Source organism: Notothenia rossii (genome assembly GCF_949606895.1).
Source record: "Notothenia rossii genome assembly, chromosome: 8".
In the NCBI taxonomy this organism is placed as follows: Eukaryota; Metazoa; Chordata; class Actinopteri; order Perciformes; family Nototheniidae; genus Notothenia; species Notothenia rossii.
The window spans coordinates 24,288,524-24,307,801 of NC_136906.1; the positions used below are offsets into that span (position 1 = coordinate 24,288,524).

The window sequence follows — 19,278 nt, forward strand, 5'->3', positions numbered from 1 at the left end:
GTGAAAGTAACATTTGTTTATTAGAAAAGGGGAGCTGGGAGTGGAGGTTGGTTATGGCAGCAGTGGGAAACAGTTGTTCCAGGGTGGAGAGGCCTGGCTGGTCTTGGGAGTGTGGAAGGCCTTGGATTTGTCCTGAGAGAGACATACAAATGAGTGTGAGGCAAAAGCAGGCAAAATTGTCAAAGAATATGCTGGTAAAAAGCTAGAGCGGCACGCAACAAACCGTTCACGGCAACAATCTGGCAGGGAATGAGTGCAGGCTGCAGGCTTTCATAGTGTGGCTGATGAGCAGGTTGCAGGTGTGGTTGATTGGAGATTGCTCCCAGCCGTGTAGAGCAGACCAGCCGGCAGAGAGAGAGACACACAGTAGAAACAAACACATACAAACACTAACAGGGCTTTCAGGGACGGGCAGTGACAGTCGGTCCGTCCCTCTATATGTCTTTCGGTCTCAAATCTAAAGGGTGCAATAACGATTTTTATCCAATATGCATAAACAGCGGACACTGTTTATATGCAGCCCTCACAAAGCACACACGGCCAGATAGCTTATCCAACAGTTAGAACCTAGTGTGATTATTTTCGGATATTTTACATATATGATATTATGAATACTGTGGGCCTACATACCTTGGTGTGATTATAAGCGCATGTGAGTGAATATTGGCATGCATAAATTTGTTTGTATGCGTCCTATTCATTGTCTCAATGCGCTTATACATCTTAAGAAAGTTATCACCAAAAATGTTAAGAATGTTTTTAGAGAACGTTATCCTACCTTTCAGAAGAACATTCTGGGAACCAAAATAAAACGTCCCGCTGAAAACATCCCTAGAACAACGAATGGTAACAAACATTTCTAGCTGGGAACTCACACATGCCACTGCAAACATGTAATATCTGCTTACAGCTTATCATAAATTACGTGTTTGTTTGTTTTTTTCAAAAGGAAAATATGGTGACATCAGATTTTTTTTAAAACATTCTTTTCAAACAAATGCAACAAGTTTGTTTTTTAAAGCGCTCTAGAAATAAATCTGACGTTGACCATGACCATGTTAATATTTACCATAACAGGAACGTTTTATAAAAAAAGAATAACATCCTGAAAACATTTTCAGAATGTTTCTTGGAGAATGTTCTTCATTTGTTATCATGTAACATTAAAGGAACGTTTTATAAAGAACATCTTTAATGTGTTACCCAACAACGTCCAAAACACATCCTTAGATTGTTGCAGGCAAAACGTTCCACCTTTGTTAACATATCACATTAAAGGAACATTTAAAAAAACACTTTCTGTCATCTCAGGCCTCAATAATATCCTGAAAACATTTTCAGAATGATGCTTGGAGAATGTTCTTCATTTGTTATCATGTAACATTAAAGGAACGTTTTATAAAGAACATCTTTAATGTTTTACCCAACAACGTCCAAAACACATACTTAGATTGTTGCAGGCAAAACATTCCACCTTTGTTAACATATCACATGAAAGGAACATTTTCTAAAACACTTTCTGTCATCTCAGGTCTCAATAATATCCTGAAAACATTTTCAGAATGATGCTTGGGGCTGAACATCCGACTGTGAAGAATGTGGTACTGCACATTGGAACAAATGATGTTGTGAAACAACAGTCAGAAATGCTGAAAAAAGACTTTAAATGTCTGTTGGAAACTGTCAGCTCTCTAAATGCAGAGGTGTTCATCAGTGGCCCTCTACCGCCAGTCAGAAGAGGAGTGGAGAGATTCAGCACACTGTTTGCACTGAACACCTGGCTTTCAACTGCCTATACTGACCATTCTGTCTATTTTATTGACAATTTTAACTTTTTCTGGGATCGCAGACATCTTTATAAGGCAAATGGAGTTTGCCTGAACAAGTCAGGAGTGAAATTGTTTATCTCTAACATATTCAACTGCCTGCGTCATCAATCTGTTCCCTCTGCCAAGGACAAGCGGCATGAGGAACAGGAGAAAGACAAAACACATTGTGCAGAAAACCTTGAAGAATTATAACTGCACCCGCCTGAGGAATGTTCTGATTATGGGAGACCTATGACACAAATGGAGGAGTCTCCACTGCCCGTCACCCCCCCTGTCAACGCCTTTGAGGATACTCTTCATTTATCCCCCAGCTCTCTCTACTCTCCGCTCACCCTTTCACCCTCGTCCTCCCCCCTGGAGTTCAATGACCGCATGAAGGCAATACGCAGGGTTGGCAGAATGTCCTTTACCCCCGCCCCTCAACGACGCCCACCAAAATCACTGAAGCAGAGACGCGCACCATCTCCCCTGGCTTCATCACCATGCCTACCACAATCATCCAAACCAAAACAATACAAGGAAGATGGAAGCAGATTTCCAAACCTCCCTTCCTACAGTGTAGACCTCACCCTGCCCTCCTATGATGAGAGGAGCAGGGTGGTGGGTCCTCCCTCCCCTTCAAAGCCTGATCGGGATGTGTGTGTACAAAACGCTGCAAACTGATATTTGCTGGGTCCAGGCTCAAGGGCGTATGGCACTCAACTTTTTCCAGGACATGCCAGGGGCCTGCCTGCCTGTAGCTTTGCCGATATCTGTGTTGATAGGTAATAGATTAAGAGCAGTGAATCATCTTAGATACAGGAAGCGCTCAATATTTGTGTGGGTTTATCAAATTTAGCAGTGATTCCATGTCAGCCACAGCTTGTTACAAAAAACCTGACTGATAGTGTGTTTAACGAACTTAAACTAGCTTTATTACATGTCAGGTCTTTGGCAGGAAAAACATTTTTAATCAATGATTTTATCACTGAGCACAATCTTGATTTTATGTTTTTAACAAACTTGGATTGAACAAAATAACAGTGCAGCTGTTGTTATTGAATCAACCCCTCCCAACTTTAGTTTTATGAGTCAGGAAAGAATACATAAGAAAGGGGGTGGAGTTGCTATTCTGTTCAATGATTCCCTTCAATGCAGGAAGATATCTTATGGGAACTTTGCTTCTTTTGAATATGTGGCCCTTCAGCTGAAATGCTCCTCTTGAGCTCTGTTCCTAAATATCTATAGACCACCCAAATACTGTGCAAGCTTTTTTGATGATTTTACCGAGTTGCTGTCCATAGTGTGTATTGACTTTGACCGTCTAGTCATTGTTGGTGATTTTAACATCTATGTTGACAACCCCCAGGACAGAGGGGCTAAAGAAATGTTTTGTGTTCTTGATAGCTATGGACTGACTCAGCATGTGACGGAGCCCACGCACAATAAGGGGCACACTCTGGACTTAATTATCTTAAAGGGTCTGAATATCTCTAATGTTGTGGTGACTGATGTTGCACTCTCTGACCATTCCTGTGTTTTCTTTGAGAGCTCTATTTCTGTTCACAAATTTTTTCAAAAAGAGGTAACCACAAAGCGATATTTAACTGAAAATAAATACTAGGGAAATGTTTACTCAGAATTGTTCTTCCGCACTCGCCCCTGCTAACATCTCAGTAAATGAGCTAGTAGATCATTTTAATTCAAAAATTCAAAATGTTATAGGTGCCATTGCTCCAACTAAGGTAAAGGAAGTGACTGGCAAGAAAATATCTCAATGGAGAAAGGCCATGACCGTGAAAACAGAGAAAAGAGAATGTTGAAAAGCTGAACACAGGTGGCGAAAAACAAATCTCCAGGTTCACTTTGAAATCTATAAAGAGAGACTTGGCCTTTATAATTTGGAATTGAAAAATGCACGACAGTCTTTCTTCTCTTACATCATTACCAAAAACAACGCACGTGCCTTGTTTGCTACCGTCGACAGACTAACTAACCCCCCAGTGTCAGTAGCCTCTGAATTTTTATCCAACAGGGCGTGCAATGATTTTGCCTGCTTCTTCACTGACAAAATTCAGAAAATCAGACAAGCAGTCAGTGCCTCTGCATCAGGTACAGCAAATGTGTTGTCCCTATGTCCACCTAATATCAATTCAGACATCATGACACAATTCCATCAAATTAATGATAAAAACCTAGAGGACATTATTCAACTTCTGAAATCCTCCTCCTGCTGCCTTGATATTATTCCAACAGGATTTTTCAAAGATGTTTTTGCTTGCATGGCCTCAGATCTACTTCATATAGAAAACAAATCTCTTCACTCAGGTATTTTTCCACAGGACCTGAAAACTGCAGTCATTAAACCGCTCTTAAAAAAGAATAATCTAGATGCTTCAGTAATGAACAATTACAGGCCCATAGCAAACCTGCCATTTCTAGGTAAAATCATTGAAAAAGTTGTTTTTCAACAGTTGAGTAACTTCTTGAATTTAAATAACTGTTTCGATGTGTTCCAGTCAGGCTTTCGTCCAAACCACAGCACTGAGACTGCTCTTGTAAAGGTCTTCAATGACATCCACTTAAACACAGACAGTGGCAGAACTTCAGTGTTAGTATTATTAGATCTCAGTGCTGCGTTTGACACTGTTGACCACAACATATTACTAGACCGACTAGAAAACTGGGTGGGACTTTCGGAAACAGTTCTACATTGGTTTGAATCCTACTTAAAGGACAGAAACAACTTTGTTTCTATAGGTAACTACACTTCTGAGTTGACAAATATGACATGTGGGGTACCTCAAGGCTCCATCTTGGGGCCTCTTCTCTTTAACGTCTACATGCTACCACTGGCTAAGATAATGAAGAACAACAAAATAAGTTACCATAGCTATGCAGATGACACACAAATTTACGTAACAATTTCACCAGGAGTGCATTGAACAAATCAATGACTGGATGTGTCAGAACTTTCTCCAATTAAACAAAGACAAAACTGAGTTAATGGTTTTTGGAGCCATGGCAGAACGTATAAAAGTTAGCGCTGAGCTTCAGTCTGCAATGTTCAAAACAACAGATAAAGCCAGAAATCTAGGTGTAGTCATGGACTCTGACCGGAGTTTCAACAGTCCCATTAAAACAGTTACTAAATCAGCTTACTATCACCTAAAGAACATATCTAGGATTAAAAGCCTTATGTCACAGCAGGATTTGGAAAAACTTGTCCATGCATTTATCTTCAGTAGACTGGACTACTGCAATGGTGTCTTCACAGGTCTCACTAAAAAATCTATTAGAAAGCTGCAGCTGATTCAGAACGCCGCTGCTCGAGTCCTCACTAACACTAAGAAAGTGGATCACATCACTCCTGTTCTGAAGTCTTTACACTGGCTTCCTGTGTGTCAAATAATAGATTTCAAAATACTGCTGCTGGTTTATAAAGCACTGAATGGTTTAGGCCCAAAATACACTTCTGACCTCCTGCTAAATTATGAACCATCCAGATCTCTCAGGTCTTCAGGGACGGGTCAGCTTTCTGTCCCCAGAGTCAGAACTAAACATGGTAAAGCAGCGTTCAGTTATTATGCTCCAAATATCTGGAACAAACTCCCAGAAACCTGCAGGTCCGCTGCAACTCTTACTACTTTTAATTCCAGGCTGAAGACATTTCTTTTTGTCGCTGCTTTTAATTGAACTATTCATATCTTAGACTGCACTGTAACTTTTATCCATGTATTTTTTCTTTTAATGTTTGTTTTATAACTTTTCTTTTTAATGACTGATTTTAAATGCCATTTTCTTAATGTCTTTCATTTTTTTGTAAAGCACTTTGAATTGCCTTGTGTTGAAAAGTGCTATATGAATAAACTTGCCTTGCCTTGCCTTGCCTTGCCTTGCCTTGCCTTGCCTGGCCTGGCCTGGCGAATGTTCTTCATTTGTTATCATGTAACATTGAGGGAACGTTTTATAAAGAACATCCTTAATGTGTTACCCAACAACGTCCAAAACACATCCTTAGAATGTTGCAGGCAAAATGTTCCACCGTTGTTAACATATCACATTAAAGGAACATATTATAAAACACTTTCTGTCATCTCAGGCCTCAATAACATCCTGAAAACATTTTCAGAATGTTGCTTGGAGAATGTTCTTCATTTGTTATCATGTAACATTAAAGGAACATTTTATAAAACCCTTTCTCTCATCTCAGGCCTCAATAACATCCTGAAAACATTTTCAGAATGTTGCTTTGAAAATGTTCTTCATTTGTTATCATGTAACATTGAGGGAACGTTTTATAAAGAACATTTTTAATGTGTTACCAAACAACGTTGCAGGATGTTGCAGGCCTTAATAACATCCTCAAAACATCCTCTGAATGTTGCAGTTAAAAACGTTATGTCTTAGTTAACCTTAAACCTTATAGAAACATTATTTGAACAAATAAACATCCTAAAAAGGTTCTTTGAACATCAGATTAAAACGTTTCTTTAAAACCTTATTAGAACCAATAGGTAACGTTAGCCAAAGTTGTGAGAACCTTCCCCGCTAGCTGGGATATCTGATGGATGAGCTTGCGTTATGTTTGCATGTCTATAGGCTACGTCTTGTTTTAAATTATTGTTTCATGTCTGCTGTCAGGCGGTGTAGAACTTTACTGCGTCGGTCTGGCTCTGCATGTCTACTCTTGTGCCGACTTTTAAGGGCGCTGATGCAGGTTGTAGGCCTACCTTACGTTAAGCGACCATCTTTACCCATTTAAGGTGTTGATTGTTAAAGATACAATATTGTCTGTGGGACCGCAGTGTTTTCCCTATAAAACTGTGTTTATGTCTCTGCTTTGATCCGCTCTGTGTTCATGTAAATACCGTAAATACACACAGATCAAAACAGAGACACAATATTGTGTGTGGGGGTGTGAAAGCGACACTTGATACTGGAAAGTGGAGGATATTAATGATTGTGTTTTAGCAGCGGTGCACATACCATGAATATGGGGGACATGCCGGACAGATCAAATAAGGGTTACGATCCACCCACTGTGAAATGAACTTGTCTTCCATATTTACCGTACACTTGTGTTTACAGAAGTTGAGATGTTTCTCGGTTATGATTGGTTGTTCCTCGTCACATGACGAGCGGTGCGCGCTGCTGCAGTGCACGTCTCCATTGAAACCAATGGAAATGAGCTCGCAACGCTGATGTGTATGGCTCCGTACAAAGTTGTACTCATTGCATTAGTATTGGCGGCTACTGTAGCTTTTTACACTGGAGGCGCCCATCTTGGCCGAAGTCTGTTCATATTAACCTAAAGGTACATAATTAAAATGGTAAATGTCGCCTTTAAGGAGCAGAACATTTTTGTTTTATTTGTGTGTGAATAATGAAATAATTTCAAATATGTTTTTCTGTGATAAGTAATTGGTGTGGAGAAGATTGACCTCAGCCTTGCTTTGAACATTTTTCCAAAGGCTCTGTAGTAAATGGTGAGTATTCAAATGTTTTGTGTGATTTACTTGACTAACTTAAACTTGATCTTTAACTAATTGAAAACTGGTATTAGTCTGACAATTTCTGAATATTTATTCATAACATTTACATACTGCAAACATTGCAGGGATATACACATTTTCTGATTTATTAGGCAAAAGTTATTCAGAAAGTGAGAGGCAAAAGCCAAACATTCTGCGATAAAGCCTCCTTCACAAAAGTGATAATGTTTTGTTTGTTGAAATGGCTATGAGGGTGTTTCTTATGTAGTCTTATATTGCAGTAATACTTATTTTAAGTCGCTTTGGAAAAAAACGTAAGCTAAATGAAATGTAATGTAGTCTAAACTGGTTGTTCGTACTTGATATAAAAAGTTATTCTCACTATAGAGCCAAAACAGGAGTAATGTGGTCCCTTTTTCGTGCTCTGGTCAATACATTTTGAATCAGCTGAAGCAACTTAACTGAGTTTTTGGTACACCCTGATAATAAAGAGTTACAATAAGCTAGCCTTGAAGTAATACATGCATGGACTAGTTTTTCTGCATCGTTTTGAGGCAAGCACACAACTACAATCATAACATCATTAAATGAAATTATTTCATGATTTTTATGACTGTGATATTTTGTTTTCTTTGATAAATACGGATTTTAAGCGCATAACAATCCTGCCCCTCCAATCAAGATTTCTCTCTCAGCTGGATCTGCTATCTGACAAAATTCTGAAGGTTTTTGAGAATAGAGGAGGACAGATAGGCCAGCGTCTGAACTGTATTATGTCAAACATGACTCAAGTAAGAATTAATTTTAAGGAAATTATACATCGAGTCAATAGTGTACACATTTCATTGAGCAAAATAGATTCTTTCTTTTCTTATTCCCCTTCACTTAGGTTGATGATGTCGATTTAGGCTGGAATTGTCTTCTCAAGGGGATGTGTGTGCACCTCAATCAGAGAGTTTGTGGTTAGTAGAAGTAATATTTGACCTTTTGATTTTTTTGTTGGGCTTTAAAATATGTATTTATTGAAACACCACATAGTATATAGCCTAAACCCTAAAGTATGTGAAGATCCCTGTTTTTTGTTTAATAGCCAGACTACACTGAAAAGCTGGAGGGCTTTTAATTTAAAACGGATACAGGAAATGAAACATTTTTTATCAGGTCAGACAGGAGTATATCAGATAACAAGGAGGCTGAAATCTGACCAAATGTACTTGTTAAACACAGGGATTCAGTAATGGCTATATATATATATGTATTGATTTGTTAGATCTCACTCTGTTCCTTTTGTGACTGTGCACTCTGCAGGCAGAAGATGAAGACATCATTCTGCGGTCCATTCAGGGGATTACAGTGGGACTTTATGTTGTCAAACACAATTCCACCATGAGACCAGATGACAGATGAGACCAGAGGACAGATTGTCCTGGAAGGCCAACAGGTAGTCTACTAACTGATGTGGACAACATTGCATTAGCTGCTACCATGCTGTTTGGACTAATGTATGCAATAAACCTGAACTACCCCCCTAAACTGAAGTGCTCGTTTGAAGTGATCCAGCAAATGTTAATGGAGCTAGACGGCAACATGCTCTCCAAGAAAGCCCAAGCGTTTAAAAAAAAACTGTTTGAGTGAGCTGTTGCCATGGACCATTGTGCACTTTTACAGCATTCATACTGGACTTTCATCGATACAACTGTCGTGCACTTCCTTTGCTCATGTATTTGCATGTTTCAGAAATGTGAGTTTTTCCTGGGGTCATGTGTTTTCAGAATGTACCACTTGTCATGTGTTTCAGAATGTACTAATTGCGCTACTTCAAAATGTCAGTTCTTGTTTTTATTTGTAATACTTTCTTTAGAGCATATGTGGTGAGAAACCAGGCCATTTTTATACTTTCATGTATTTTTCCAAAGCAATGCCATTGCTTTTTTGCATTAAAGTGCCCTTTCATATTAGCCGGTTACTATTTAAATAATGGATTTGGAAGAACATTTCCTTTTTTCGGCTAGGCGTTGACATTTTCTGTTAATTGTTTACTATGAATGAGTTACAAAAATAAGCCTTTCTTTGCCATTTGGCCCAATAAACCTTTATTTTGGTCGGGAGAATAGTTTCCTTTAAGCTTCCTTAAATAATGTATATGTACATGCATCACAAACTTTTTCTATTTCTTCTATTTCTTTATTTTCAATGTATTTGTTAATTCTCCTGGGGCTGCATGATGGAAAAACCAAAAGCTCATCTGGATGTGTAGTGGTTGTTAATATTGTTTTATTTTTTGAGAAAAATACATGAATGTTGTTCAAAGAAATGTGTTTGTCTTTATTGACTATTTGTTTTAAAATGTTATGATAAATGATGTAGCTATAAGAGATTAGGATGGATCCTGTAGAAGAATGTACGACATGCCTCTATTCACATGAAATAAATAATCTTATGTACCCCTTTAGCACTAGGTAGATTAAACAGAAAACTATAGCATGTAGTTTAAACAAAACATTAATGGGCTTTAACAGGTACAAATGAAATATACTGAGTATATTAAAAGCCTAAAATGAACATTAAAAGTCATGTTGGTTAAACATAGGGTAAATGAATATATCTATATTAAAGGAAATATTCACATTAACATAACAATTTCATGTTTCTTTGACATAACATAGTTGTGTGTCTCTAACATAATGGAATAGTTTTGAGTACACATGATTTTGATATGTGCAACCGATCTCCATGTTTTGTATTACTTAAGTCCAACAGAATTTTTACAGTGAAGCTTAAATTGCTTTAACAGGTACAAGTTAAATATACTGAGCATATTAAAAGCCTAAAATGAACATAAAAAAGTCATGTTGGTTAAACATAGGGTAAATGAATATACCTATATTAAAGGAAATATTCAAATGAACATAACAATTTCTTGTTTCTTTGACATAACATAGTTGTGTGTCTTTAACATAATGGAATAGTTTTGAGTAGACATGTGTTTAATGTTTGCAACCGGTTTCCATATTAAAATCATGTTAATCCAACTGCCTTTTTTTTCAGTGTAGTGCTGCATAGTTTACATCTCCATCCCATCTGTGATTCAAAAAATAGAAATGGGTATGTTTACCTGATGCTCATTATATTAGAATGTAAACATAGCACGTCTTGAATTAACCTCTGAAACATCAACTTTAGTCTGACACACTCAAGGGCTTACCTAATGTGAACCTGAAGTCGATGCTAAATGTCTTCAAGAGGAGGTGTGACTGTTTTCTGAGGAGGCAAATAAAAGAACAAAATAGTTACATGATGACATGTAACAATCATTTCAGTAGAATTCATTAAAATTCAATGAATGGAATCAAACATAATTAAAACATAAGCATCATTTAAAATGGTATTGTATTTATATACATTTAAAAAGGATGGCATTTATTAAGCATGGTATTGTTAGATACCAGTAAAATTCCATCTACACGGCGGATCCTAATTACTTCAATATAGGCTACACTCATTTATCTCGTTTGCATACTGTCTAATATCTACTTTATGTTGTTGTAAAACATCTCCTCAAAAGGTGGGGTATGTAATTTATTTCAGAAACACTTTTTGTTATATTTCATGGAATGCTCTTAACATCCCGATAGCAATGAATATATTAAATGCTTTCGCAATAAAAACATAAAATAATTTCATCTGTGGAAGCCGTAGTAGGCCTACTGTAAAAAGCACGACCAATCATTTTAGCTGGCCCGGCTAAAATAACTGGATGGCCTACCTGCCTGTCAGCCTTCCATCTGTGCACAAACTTATCTCGTGCCCTCATTGGTCATTTGCGCGCTTGTGTGTGTTGGAGGAGGGGCTCTGTAAGGAAGTGACATTTTTTTTTCGCCACCTTTAATACAACTATATTTATTGATATTTCTCGCTAAAGACTGCATTTTACTGGACTACTTTGAACACATCTTGCTGACGTTATAAATGCATCCTCGCCCAATACACACTTTTACTGAATTGCGCCTGAATGCACCTTAACTGACATCACCTCTGTCACTGGCTACTGAGAGCTAACTTAACTATAGGTTACTTACGTAACCCCAGTTCTCAGAGTAACATGAAGTGAGATGTCTCACTATGGGATGCGCCTCATCGCGGAGCAAACAGAAGCATCAATCTCACATACGCCGATCCTGATTGGCAGGTGATCTTGACGTCAGCGTCAGGGAATCCACCCCCCATAAGTAGCTTGCGCTACGTCGCATGCGTCATTCAAAATAAGCACCTCTTCTCGCTTCACCATAGCAAGGAGGGCCGTCTGGTGAGACATCTCACTTCATGTTACTCTGAGAACTGGGGTTACGTAAGTAACCTATAGTTCTCATTCATAACAATCCGTTCGATGTCTCACTATGGGAAATCGTAACTTCCGTATTGCCAGACGAGCTTATCTCGAAAGTCACCAAGAACAACCAGAACCTTACAGTTAAATCTCTAACTCAGCAGGGGGCCCAGCACTGCTCGAGCCACACTGGGAGTAGAGACGTCTAGCCGGTAAAAGCGGACAAAAGTGAGCGGCGAGGACCAGCTCGCTGCTGCACAAATGTCTTGAATGGAAACACCCTTGAACAAAGCCCTGGATGTAGCCATACCACGAGTCGAGTGAGCACGCAAACCCGAAGGTGCCTGCAAACCCTGACTCGTATAGGCCAAAGCAATTGCCTCCACAATCCAGTGGGAGAGCCGTTGCTTGGTAACAGGCCTGCCCTTCTGAGGGTTAGCCAAGGACACAAAGAGTTGTTCATTATGACGAAACTTCTTTGATCTGTCCATATAAGTGCGTAAAGCACGGACTGGACACAGCAAATTCGGCTGCTGTTCCCCGGAGGGACACAGCGGCATCCAGGTAGGTTGCCAGGCGAATACCCTGTTGTCTCAACGGGGCTATCGCGGCTCCCGTACATCGTACAAACACTCTGGGACTGAGAGACAGTCCGAAAGGGAGTACTCTGTATTCGTAACATACCCCCTGAAATGCGAATCTCAGATATTTCCTGTGTGGGTAATATACTGGGATGTGGAAATACGCATCTTTCAGGTCGACTGATGTAAACCAGTCGTTTTGTCGCACGAGACGCAGCAGAGATGTGTGAGTGAGCATTCTGAATTTGTATCTTCTTAGATATGCACTCAGAGCCCTCAAGTCTAGTATTGGCCGAATTCCGTTCCCTCCCCGTTAGGGAACGAGGAAATACTTGACATAAAAGCCGCTCTGACTCTACTCTGCGGGTATTATAGATATAGCTCTCTTTTCTAGAAGTGAGAGGATCTCCCTTTCTAGAATGAGGGCTGACTCCCCTCGGGCCTGTGAATATACGATGCCCGAGAAGCGAGGGGGGGACAGCGAATTGGAGGCTGTAGCTCTGTGTAACTGTTTTTAACACCCAAGCAGACGTTGTGAGCATCTTCCACTGTTCGATCCTTAGAGTCAGTGGAGATGACACGTCTCCTGCACCCTGAGTCTCTATTTGTTGTGTTATAGGGCCCTCTAGTGTCTGAACACGGTGGTACCCTGATTTGACGATTCCTACCGACACTGTGCATGCGCGAGACGGAGGCGTCATCACAACCCCCACCGGCACTGCGTCTGCACGTGACGGTGGCGGCCTCGTGGCCCAAGTCGTCACTGCGCATGCGCGAGGCAGTGGTGCCTTCACAGACCCGTTTATTGTCCGTCTTTTGAGAGAGCTCGTAGCTGCTCTCAAAAGGGGAACAAATGGCGGGCTGTTTATTGTTTTTATTGTTTTTATTGTTTTTTCTTTCATTTTTTCGAGCTGCGCCCTTTGCCTGAGGCCTGGATGCGTCAGCGGAAAATGCTTTATAAGAGAAAACGGAACAATATTGTGACAACATGTGTATTGGTGCACTTGAGGATGGCGTTGAGGCATCTCTCGAAGTAGCGGGAACACATCTGGAGCTGGGGAACCGTGGACTTCCAGCTCTGTCACGGGGGGGAGAGGGAGGGGGCTGTCAGACCAGCCGCTTCTTCTTCCTCACCTGCTGGCCGAAATTCTGGGTTGGCTGTGCCTGGGCTGCAGCCGGAACCGGAGATTTTCTGGGCCTGTTTGTCCTCGTCTCCTACCTGGGCTGGGGACTCTGGGCGGACTGTGACCTCTGCTGCTTGGGTATCTTGAACCGAGCTGCTGGGGCGGCCTGGGTGAAGGACTGCCGCCGTGGAGGGAGCGGCTGGACCCGTCGAGGGAGACAAAGGTGGAGGGCCTCGTCTTCCTTCTTTTTGGACTCGCATCTCTTCTGCATGGAAGCTAGCGCAGATCCAACAATTCCCTCGGGAACGCACATCCTCTCATTGCCGGTCTGTGAGGTTGGTGAGGTTGAGCCATCTAGCTCTTTCCTGCACCACCATAATTCCCATAGCCTTGACCGTGGCCTGGACGGCACAGCGTTGAACACGGAATCAGATGTCTGTGATCGCGGCTATCTCGTCCAGTACTGCCGGTCCAGGGTTGCTTGACATTTCCTTGCACAGCTCCGCTTGGTATGCGGTTAGCAGCGAGGAAATGTTCAATGCCCTGGCGGACAACGCTGCGGCTTTGCAGGACCGTTCAGTCATGGTTGACTGGAACCGGTCCGCCTTCGCCGGCAGCGTGGGGTTCCTGCTCGGTGCAGACACCGTCCTCGGGAGGAGGTGAGCTGCCACCAGTGGTTCCATTGGTGGCATGCGGAGTAGGCCGAGCTCCTCCATGCCGTTGCAGTCTAGGGAGGAGGCAACCTGGATCGGGGTCTTGTTGCTGAAGGGCCGGTCTCTCCACGAGACCGACACTTCTTCCAACATCTCCGGAAAGACTGGTAGGAGTTGCGTCTTTGTCCTCGTTGTTTGGGGCAAATTCTTGCCCTCGTAACGGGATCTGGAGGTCTCCTTGGCCATTTCAGTCCATGGGATGTCCAGTCTGGCTGCGGCACGCTGACACACGGCCTGCAGGTCCATACTTAGACAGGGCGAAGCTGGTGTGCTATCGCCCCTGCGAACAGTCATCGCTCCTGGCGTCGCAGCCTGAGCCGATGACATGAAGACGTTGTCTTCCTGCTCGTCAGATTCGGACAGGAGGAATCCCGAGGCGTCCTCGTCATCCTCTGTATAATCCAACTCTAGGACATATTCTGCGGGCTGGACCATGGTGAGGTCCAGCCGGGAGCTCCAGCTTGGTATAGCGTGGGGCTCCGCTCGCGCGTCCCTCGCTGCTACCGAGACCCAGCCTGACACGACGCGGGACTCCGGTTCTGCAGCGGCTACCACTGATGAGCCCCAGACTGACACAGTGCGGGGCTCCATCTCTGTGGAGGACGCCCTCATGTCATGATTTCCATCCGGTAAATCAGGGGACATGAGGGGGTCCAGACTCGACAGGCTAGCTTGGCGAGCTAGCCGTCGGCGGAGGCACCTCGTGGTGAAACGAGCACAATGCCCGCATGAGCCGGGGTTGTCGATAGCCTCCTGGGCATGTTGCAACCCGAGGCAGGACGAGCAAACCTGGTGTGCGTCTGTGTCCGAAATCTTTGACCCACAGCCGCAAAGCCGAGCCTCCGGTTCCCTGGCTCCTCTGGTGTGATGGAGAGACGTGTCCATCTTGTTCGCCATTATGGCGACATAGGAAGGACGCTCTCTTAGCAGGTGCGTTAGAAAAAATCCTCTCCAACCTGTCGTTAATCCAGGGAAAAGACGAGGGTGTAGGATTTGTTCCCGAAGAATATTAACTGCTGTGTTAATATTCTTACTTAATCCTATTCTTCTCTGGTGGAGAAGAAAGAAAAAAAGCGTCCTCGCTAGCGTGGTGTCGGTAGCAAGGAGGGTAAGCTAGCAACAGGTGTGCTGCTAGCTTAAATCAAAACCTTAGCTTTTCGATTTCCGAATAAAAAATATAAAAGGGTGAGGTTAAATGCGGCACTAACTGGTGTGTTAGTACCTACAATCTTCTCTTCGAAGAATATCTAAGGGTAGCTCGCGAGCGTCCGTCGACCGAATTTAGCTTGGATAGCTTGGTTCCGTCTGTGGACAGTTAAGCTGCGCGGCTGCCGATAAAGAGATGTGCTCTGAAGTGACAAGAGGTGTTTGAATGACGCATGCGACTTAGCGCAAGCTATTTATAGGGGGTGGATTCCCTGACGCTGACGTCAAGATCACCTGCCAATCAGGATTGGCGTATGTGAGATTGATGCTTCTGTTTGCTCCGCGATGAGGCGCATCCCAGTGTTATGAATGAGAACTCTCCTGCTGATTCAAACCATGGATGTATTCAAACCATTCAAACATGGATTTGCGTCATGGATGAGAGGCAAATTCCCTCCCCATCCAGGGACCTCCATGGGACCTTATTTCGGAAAAAGTATGTATTGAATTCTGATTGAAGTCAATGGAGAGAGAAAACGTATCTCTCGATCCCGTTTGAATTGTGCCACAAATTACACATATGATGTTTGTCAATCTTAAAAAAAATTCAATGTAAAAAAAAGCCACAGTTTGTCGTAAAACTGTTGAAATATAAGACTATGAAAAATATGCAACTGACTACAAATCCCAGAATCCCTGTCCCGCATGCTGGCTCTTACGGAACCGACTAACTCCCCTTTAGTGTATGTACAGCTCTCAACATGCCCAGACTTGTAGTGATTTTCACCTCTTTTAATACTTTTCGCCTCATTCTGAAAGAAGGAAGTGAAATGTGCCAACGTGACGGCCGTCTTGGTGTGTGGTGCGAGACGGGAGATGTAGTTAATTGAGCGGTTTTACACAAAAAAAAGTGTTACTTCACAGTTTTACGACACATTTCTTTTTTTTTTACTTGCAAAATTATCTTTTAAATTGACAAACATCATAGGTGTAATTTGTGGCACAATTCAAACTTTTTCCGAAATAAGGTCCCATGGAGATCCCCCGGAAAGGGAGGGACTTTGCCTCTCTATACATGACCAGCTGTGACCAGTGTGTGGGAAGATGGCGCCTGTGTCGGCTCGCCGCTCCCTCAGCTCTCTACCTTTAGCTATCGTGTTTTTGTTTTATGTTTGTCAGAATGTCTCTGCTCTGCTCGTCTACAATCGCCAAACTCTCCTCCACCTCAGACCCTCACTGGTGTTGATATTGCTGCCCAAACCTACATCTGGCAACCATAAATCCCCCCCCCCCCCCCTACTGTTGGATATTCCCACCAACCTGCGCCGGTTGCCCTGCATGCTGCCTCGCCGAAAGCGCTTTAGACGACGGGGAAAGCGTGGTGGTGCACTGGTCCATCTTAAGGCATACCTGACGGCTTATTCTGGGACTTATCCACCTCTCGGATGCCATGGCCCTCCCGCTGCACGCCATGTGAGGCATCGGTGGATTTGCCCTGTTTTTCCGGAGCTGCGGCCTCTTCTGGGCCCGCTGACAGCTCCTCCTGCCCGACTGACTGCTCCCGGCCCGCGCAGCGTTCAACACGCACATCTTCGTCAGCTGAGACGCACTTCACCTTCGGCAAGCCCGGAGCGAAAACTTTGCTTTGCTAAATGCTAGGTCGATAGCAAACAAAACGTTCATGCTAAATGACTTCTTAATCTCTCGTGAACTGGATTTTATGTTTCTGACGGAGACCTGGGTCCACGCTGGTGAGTATACACCGTTCTCTGAACTTCTTCCTCCTGACTGTACATTCTTCAGCTCCCCCCGTGCCACCGGCCATGGTGGGGGCATAGCATCAGTGTTTAGAGCTAGCCTCCAATGCCGATTGCTTCACCCTGTAACTAGCTATGCTAGCTTTGAGTTGCAGCTTTTTGAACTGAACCCATCCTCGCCTATACTCTGCGCAGTCGTGTATCGTCCGCCAAAGTGCAATAAGGATTTCATAAATTACTTTTCTGACTTTCTGTCCGGGATCATGGTGAAATATGATCGTGTTTTGATCTCTGGAGACTTCAATATCCATGTGTGTTGCGAATCCAAACCTCTGGTTAGGGACTTTTTAAATCTCCTTGATTCTTTTGGTCTCGTTCAGTCCGTGGCTGGCCCAACACACAAAAAAGGACACACTTTGGACTTAGTATTATCGTTTGGACTGTCTGTATCTGTGGATGAAATCTGTGCAGCAACGCGTATCTCAGACCATTTACCGGTTCTGTTTACAACCTCGTTCCCTTCCGCAGGAGTCGAATCACGTGCCCCTGCGCGTCGTCTGCTTTCAATTAACCCCTTGACTGCCTCACAGTTCTCTGATGTTTTTAATGCTTCTCCGATCTGTAAATTAGAGGTGAACTGTGTTTTTAGTGCTGATGAGCTTATCTCCATGTTTGACTAATACCCTAATACTGGATTCTGTTGCTCCTTTTACGCTTAGAAGCACCGAAGTTCTCTCAGAGCCGTGGCTCAATGACTGTACCCGTGCTCTCAGACGCGCTTGCAGGTGTGCAGAGAGAAAATGGAAAAAGGATAAACTCCATGTCTCCTTAGAAATCCTTTGTGCGTGCCTTTCCGACTACCAGACGGCAGTCAAAGCAGCCAAAACGGAGCACATTTCTCTGTTATCTCCAAAAACAGCGATAAACCTCAGGTTCTTTTTAATGTCCTCAACTCGATCATTAATCCCTGTGATGTTTCTCCAATTGTGCCATCGACTATTCTCTGTGATAAGTTTCTTAAATTTTTTATTGAAAAAGTATCTGCTCTTAGGCTAGCCCACACTAGTGCTACCCCAGATTCTGCTCCTTTTCTGTGCCCTGCTGTCCTCGACCACTTTGAGCCTGTATCCCTCTCTTCTCTCTCGGATGTAGTCATGCACCTGCAGCCGACAAACTGCACCTCAGACAACATTCCCTCTCGCCTTCTCAGAGATGTTTTCAAATCAGTTGGAGCAAGTATTTTATTACTTATAAATACCTCTCTTAGCTCAGGATGTGTCCCAGCTGCCTTCAAACATGTCGTGGTCAAGCCACTACTTAAAAAGAAAGATCTCGACCCCTCCATTCTCGCAAATTTTAGGCCCATCTCCCAGCTACCTTTTTTATCTAAAGCCCTGGAGCGAGTAGTCTACGCCCAGCTGCAGTTTTTTTTAACCATGCATGGCATCCATGAAAAGTTTCAGTCTGGCTTCAAACCCATTCACAGCACTGAAACAGCCCTTTTAAGAGTTTTTAATGATCTGCTCCTAGCCGCCGACTCACGTAGCCCAGCTGTCCTGGTGCTGTTAGACCTGACAGCTGCCTTCGACACTTTGGACCATAGGATCCTGTTGTCACGGCTTCAACAGTCCGCTGGCATCACAGGCTCTGCCCTTGCATGGTTCAGGTCCTACCTGACAGACCGTAGCTTCTCAGAGCAGCTAGGTGCCTTCTCCTCTGCCAAAGCCCCTCTTACCTGTGGGGGTCCCCAAGGCTCGATTCTGGGCCCCATCCTTTTTCTACTGTACTGCCCCTAGGTTCAATTCTCACAAAACACAACATCCCCTTCCACTGCTACGCAGACGATGTACAGATCTATCTGCCACTCAATTCAAATGTCAACTCATTACAGCTATTGATATACTGCTTAGCAGAGATCAAATCCTGGCAGAGCCAAAAATTCCTCAACCTCAATGAGAGCAAGACTGACGTTATCTGTTTTGGACCCCAACCTCCAGCCTCCCAGGTTGATATTCTGGGCTCCCTCAAAAATAATATCCTCCCCTCTGTCACAAACCTTGAAGTGACCTTCAATAGCGCTTTTAAATTTGATAAGCAGGTCAGCAGCGTAGTCAAAACCTGCTTTTTTTTTTTTTAAATACGACTATTGGCCAAGACCAAGTCATTTTGATCTTTTAAAGACCTGGAAAGGGTTATTAACGTCTTTGTTACCTCGAGGTTGGACTACTGCAACGCTCTGTACTCGGGTATGGACCAGGTGTCAATTAAACGCCTGCAGCTAGTGCAGAACGCAGCTGCACGTCTACTCACTGGCCACAAAAAGCGTG

General features: G+C 43.0%; 2 long non-coding RNA genes across 3 annotated transcripts in view; one reads left to right on the forward strand and one right to left on the reverse strand.

Annotated features, from left to right (window-relative positions):
• The window catches only part of LOC307015773, a 22,890-nt gene continuing 3,612 nt past the window's right edge, over positions 1-19,278 (reverse strand). The window contains exons 2-3 of the long non-coding RNA XR_013801634.1: positions 224-10,564; positions 1-132 (exon numbers count right to left, since the gene is read on the reverse strand). This is a non-coding gene — a long non-coding RNA (uncharacterized lncRNA). The remainder of the gene's footprint in view (positions 133-223; positions 10,565-19,278) is intronic.
• Positions 16,272-19,278, forward strand: part of LOC307015772 — a 16,353-nt gene continuing 13,346 nt past the window's right edge. The window contains exon 1 of one of the 2 annotated variants that reach the window (XR_013801632.1): positions 16,272-16,945. This is a non-coding gene — a long non-coding RNA (uncharacterized lncRNA). The remainder of the gene's footprint in view (positions 16,946-19,278) is intronic. The other variant, XR_013801633.1, reaches the window with a different exon arrangement.